Below are 6000 nucleotides of genomic sequence, written 5' to 3'. Positions count from 1 at the left end.
GAGGGAGGTCCAGGCGCGCCCAAGCTGGGAGTGGAGTAAGGGACAAGGAACAAAGACCCACAGGTATCCCTGAGCCCTCCCCAAGGTCGGGGAGTCATTGAGGTGAGTGTCAGCAGGGGGGCTGAGCTGGCTGGACTGCCTGGCCTCGCCCACGAGCACAGAAACCATTACTTAGAGGATACACCATCCTGACGGGGCTCCCACTTGGTTCTGTGGCCGAACAGATCTCCAGGAGCAGCAGGTGCAGATGGGGCCGTGACTGTGGGATCAGCTTTCGCCAGAGCGCCTTGTCCAGGGGGAAAGACATCTGTCTGCAGGACTGTAGCGGGGCGGGGATTCCACTGCTGAGGGCCCACCGCCTGCTCCGTGGCCTCCCTCACCCCTGCCAGGGCCTCTCCCCCCACCCTGTGAGCCCACCCCAGTTCCACCCTCCTTAGTTCTTTGGCATCTGCCCTCTCTGGAGGAAAGAAGCACCTAGTTCTTGTCCTCCTGGTAACCATTATTCCTGAACTCTAAACCCCTGACCTCCTACACACGATAATAAAATCACCTGTTGTCCTGAGGACGTTTCCACGGTTCCACACAGCCTGTGGGAGCGATGTGCATCCTCCCAGCCGCTCCCGCTCCCTTGTGCACGCCTGCCCCTGAATTGGCTTTCCTCTCCTCCTTCCCACCAGGCACCGGCCAGGCGGTCCCCAGTAGGCCGCCCCAGCTGCAGTGCAGAGCACCAGCCCTGGCCAAGGGCTCCCGGAGCCCGCAGGGAGACAGACCTCCGAGACGTCCTGCCGTGTGCTCACCATCCAGTTGCCACAACAAACAGCAGAGGAGACGTTGCTGAGTGGGCAGGGTTTAAAGTGTGCTGTTGACCGTTCCTCCTCAGCCCACCCTGAGGACGTGGCGGAGAGGGTGACTGGGTGGCCAGGAGAGACCAGCGCCCACAAGGTGAGCTGACACCTGGCCGGGTGCCCAGACAGGTGGGAGTGAAGTCAGCACGCCTTAGTGTTATCTGTTGACCTTGGCTTACCTGGTCTGCATTCTAGAACTGGTGAAGTCGGTGGGAACGGTCATTGAGCCAGCCAGGAAACAAGATTAAGTATCTGCTGGGTGCTCTGGCCTCTGCTGGGAACTGTCCACACTGCCAAGCTGGTAGTCCGTCCTTCCAAACTGTCCCAAAACGCCTTTCTCCTGCTGCTCCGGGAGGCTGCTCTGGTCAACTGCATTTGGTTTTGATTTTTCCTTTGACTCTCTGGTTCCTTGCAAGCAGCCATCACTGGGATTGGAGTACGGGTTGAATTCTGTGTTAGCTGTGGGACCAAGCTATTCCAGGTCCTGACCAAGAGCCCCCACCGGCCCTGCTTCACAGGCACAGTCATCGACACGTCGTGACATTGTCCCATTGACAGCAGGCATAGAGTAGAGTGAGGCTGCCTCACAAAGGCAGTGCCTCCGTGGGTGACTGTATGATGGTCAGTGTTCTCAATAGTATTTCTTTTTTAAAGATTTTATTTATTTATTCATGAGAGACACAGAGGGGCAGAGACACAGGCAGAGGGAGAAGCAGGCTCCACGCAGGGAGCCCGATGGCGGGACTCGATCCCGGAACTCCAGGATCACGCCCTGCCTGAGCTGAAGGCAAATGCTCAACTGCTGAGCCACCCAGGGATTCCCGCCCGCCCTCCCCCCCCCTTTTTTTTTTAAGATTTTATTTATTTATTTGAGAGAGAGAGTGTGTAAGAGAGAGAGAGGGAACATGAGCAGGAGGGAGGGGCAGAGGGAGAGGGAGAAGCAGACGCCCCTGCTGAGCAGCGAGCCCTACTTGGGGCTCGATTCCAGGCCCCTGGGATCATGCCTTGAACTGAAGGCAGATGCTTAACCTGTTGAGCCACCAGGCACCCCTCTCAATTACATTTCAAAAGTCTGAGTGATCTTTTGGGATTTCCCATGTGAAATTTCAGAGTGGGGGTCCATTGCTTTCTGTAGCTTTGGCTAGTGACCAAGATGGGTTTTCTTTTGTCACCCTCCGCCCTCTCCAGCATCAGCCTGGGAGAGATCTGTCCATTCTCACTGTGAGGAGGCTGCTGGGGACCCAACCAATTCAGTGAAGCAAAGAAAGTGAGAAGGAGGGAGGAGAAAGAGGAATCAGTGAAAAGAAGCATAGCCTACGATTTTATAACACTGATTACTTCCCCCTGTGGTTCTAAGGCTGCTTTGAAGTATATGGTGCCATCACTGAAGTTAGAGAATACCTTCTTAGACTGCTTTGGCAGACAAAACGAAGTATGAGTGTTCTGGCCTTCTGTTAAAAAAAAAAAATAGATCCTGTAATTTTAAAGGAATTTGTAAAAAGTGACTATGAGGTTGGACTCTAAAGTGGCAGATAAAAGGAGAAAGCAGTGTCCTACTGCTGCCTGAAAGAAAATACAGAACGTGTGGCTGGGATGGGGGGCCATTATTTTGGGATTCAAGGGAGGCTGGATCAAAGTGACCACTGTGTATGTATGAGCGTGGCTCCCTTGAGAGGCAGAGCCTTAAGGCACTCTGACATTGCGAGGCAGCAGAAGCAGGAGATCAAAGAATGGAAAAATTAATGCAAGCACTTTATTTTAAAGCCAGGGTTGCCTTGGTTAACATCAGGGTGAAGATAAGAGCCACTGGTGCTGAGGGGTGGGCTATGCAGGGAGCCCTTTCTGTAGAGTTTCCAATTTTATGCTCATGACAGAGAAATTTGCGAGGAGATGAGGAGGGTAGTCCAAGTTTCATTGTAAAACCTAGAGCGAACAGGACTGCAGAAATCATCCAGCACTCCTTTCTCTGCACGGATGAGGGAAGGGGGCCTCTAGAGCAGAGCTGCAGTGATGCACCTGGTCCTTGCAGAGTCAGGCCGGAACTTGGTGCCCTCGTCCCGGGTCCCCTAGGATCGGAGCTAATGGGTCACTCACAGATCATTCAGGCACCTTTAGCAAGATACAAATGTTGCTTGATAGATTCTCAAAAGGGCAAGTAATCTTTAGTTTCATCCATACATTTTTTTTCAGAGATGCCTGTGGAAAATCTCCTCTGAATTCCATACCTTTAATGATGATGCTCTTTCTGCTTTTTGATAAAATTACTTTGAACAATGAACTGTGATGCCACATTGCATCAAATTATATTCACATAGGCTTCATTGTGAGTCGTCTTTTCTAATGAAAGCACATGTATTTTAGAAAGCTTTATGTTGCTTGACATGTAACTTGTAATTAAGTATTGGGTTTCATGTTATTTCTTTAAAAGTTGGGCATTAGGGCCTTGGTTAATATTGTAACCATCCCTTATACTAATGTTTCTATGAGAAATTTGATCCCCTTCCCAAGAAAAGAACATAATCCATGTCAATGTGGTGAACGTTGATTTGATTAATGTACCAGACATGACATTTGTTCATTTATCATGTAGTCCTTGGTGGTGAGGGAGGCAAAGTCCTTGCTCTCAGGTAGTTTTCCTTCTAGTGAGAGAGGAGGACAGTAATATCTGGCAATGTTTTTAAAGTGCAATGAAGAAAAGTAGTGCAGGGTAAGGGGATGGAGGGATTAGGGCAGAGAATTATTTTACATAGGATCGCCAAGTAGGCAGGAGGGCCTCTTTGTGGAGGTGAGATGGGAGCAGAGGACATAGTGAAGCGAGTGAGTGAGTTTTCAGATCTGGAGGAGCAACTCTATTCAAGGCAGAGAAACTGGCCATTGCTAAGGCCTCAAGGCAGGAGTGAACTTGATGTGGTCGGAGTAACAGCAGACAGGCCAGCTAGCTCTAGAGAGGAGGGTGAGGCACAGCGTGATAGCAGGTGAGCTTGCAGCAATAGGCAGGGCTGGGTGAGGTAAGGCCTTACAGGCCATGGTAGGGAGTTTGGATTTGAGTCCATGGGTAATGGGTCCATTGGAGGGCGCTGAATGGGGGAGTATCACGATCTAACTGCTGAGTGGAGAATCGACTAACTGTAGGGAAGGAGTGTGGAACCAGGGAGGTAGTTAGACTGCTGCAGGGGTCTAAGGACATGATGCTGGTGGCGTAGGGGTGGCGAGGCGTGATCAGAATGAAGGTAGAACCAGTGAGAATTGCTGATGGATTGGATGGAGAGAGAGGGAGGGTGGGGGTGGCTCCTGTGCTTGAGTATTTGGGTGGATGACGGAGCCTTTGGCCCAGGTGGGAAATGCTGCAGGAGGAGCACATTTGGCTGGAGAAAGGTGAGAGATCCTGTTACATCTTGTTACATAAACCATTGGGGATGTGGAGTAGGCAGTTGGATATAGAACTCTGGAGGTTGGCAGAGAGGTTGGGACAGGAGATAGGTTTGGGAATCTCTGACCTTCCAATGCATGTAAACCTGTGGGACTGGATGATCCCTGAGGAATGAGCAGGCCCATCACTTAGAGACCAGGAAGAGGGGGAAGGAGGAAAGAGAGGAGTGTACAGCCGCGCCCCCCACCCCCCATCCAGAGAGAAGAGAGTGTCTCCAGATGGAGTGGTGACTGACTGCGCCAGTACGGCTGAGAGCATTAAATACATTATCAGGCTGGAAATAGTGTCCTCAGGATGACTGCCTGGGTTCTTATGTGCCTGTGGGCCTTGTCTTCCCCCCGTTAGACTGTGAACTCACCAAAGCCAGGGATTATTTCAATATTCTCCTGCTTGTACTTGGAGCCACTTAAAGCTGTGGCTGAACTGCCTACCGAGGGGTCACTTCCTTGTGGAAGCTGCTTGCAGAGTTGTTCATCACTGGGGCAGTGGGGACAGTGTTGATGAGGAAGGTGCAGGACCAGTCCCACCCTGGGCAAAGAGGCTAGTGATGTTCCAACCCTGAGTAGAATGAGTTGGGTAGAAAAGGAGAAGACAAATGGGAAGAGCAGAAAGGAAAACAGAGGAGTATCAGATTCCTGATTTTGGGAACTATCAACCTCTTAAATGTAAACATATAGCTGAGGAAGAGAGGCACTGAAGAATCAGGAGCTCTTTGGCCATGGATTGCTGTAGCAGTTGGATTCCTTACCTGCTGTCTCTGCAAAGTATATATGATCTTTGCCATGGCTAAGAAGGATGGAGGAGGCCCTCATGACTTCCAATGGGACCTGTATCTGGGAAAGAATTCTTTGGTGATGCTCTGGGACAGTCTTGGCCTCTTCTATTGACTGGGTTCCATTGTTCTGTGTCTGTGGGGACGGGGGGGGGGGGGGCGGTAACTGGGCCTGAAAGTCTGGCCATCTCTGACCGAGAGTAGTGTCCGTGGTGGAATAGCCTCGAAGATCCCCAAGGGCTGGGCACACTAGGAGTTAATCTGCATAGGGAGAAATATGAGCTTTCTGGCCATCAGGAGTCTGGGATGAGATCTGGACCCTGTCCCGTCTCTTGTCTCATACACAGACATGGCAAAATCAGAGGACCCATAGGACCATAGGAAAGCATAGGAATAGTTTGTGGTTGGGGTGTGTTGAGAGCTTTGAAGAGCTGAGAGGTCGTCTTGATGAGACAGGACCAGAAGTTGAGAGCTCTCGACAACATGAAGGAGACCCTGCTTGTGGGATGAGGGTAGATCCTTGGCCCTGCAGAGGTTAAGGTGGTAATAAGCCTGCAAGCCCAAGGGTCCATTCCCTGGAGCTATCCTGGGAACCTAAGTACTCAGTTTTTCCAGACAATCCTGATCACGGAGTCTGATAAAGCTCAAGCGTGCTGCTAAAATTATGTTAAGATAAAAGCTCTTTTTATTCATTAAATATCCATTAAAACCATCACAGATTATTTTTCAAAGGAAAGAAAACTATGCTACAATCCTGCAAATAACTTATGACCAGATGTTGACATCTTGGGACACCCTGTCATGCCTAAAAATATTGTAAGAAATCTTTAAACAGTAATATCTAAAAATAACCCCCCCCCCCAGTTAAGAAGAGGAATAAGGGGAAAGCATTGTAGTTCAAGAGATTTATTGGTGTGTTTATTTTTGAAAAGAATACTAAGCCATAACTTAAT

General features: G+C 50.0%; 1 protein-coding gene across 1 annotated transcript in view; it reads left to right on the top strand.

Moving 5' to 3' along the window:
• The first annotated feature begins 707 nt into the window (after positions 1-707).
• Positions 708-6000, top strand: part of MYLK (myosin light chain kinase) — a 203928-nt gene continuing 198635 nt past the window's right edge. The window contains exon 1 of the mRNA XM_038583051.1: positions 708-942. The gene's annotated coding sequence lies outside the window, so the exon portion shown is untranslated. The remainder of the gene's footprint in view (positions 943-6000) is intronic.

This window comes from Canis lupus, chromosome 33, assembly GCF_011100685.1.
Source record: "Canis lupus familiaris isolate Mischka breed German Shepherd chromosome 33, alternate assembly UU_Cfam_GSD_1.0, whole genome shotgun sequence".
Taxonomy (NCBI): domain Eukaryota; kingdom Metazoa; phylum Chordata; class Mammalia; order Carnivora; family Canidae; genus Canis; species Canis lupus.
The sequence above is the reverse complement of the archived record's forward strand: the minus strand, read 5'-3'. Positions and strand labels throughout refer to the sequence as shown.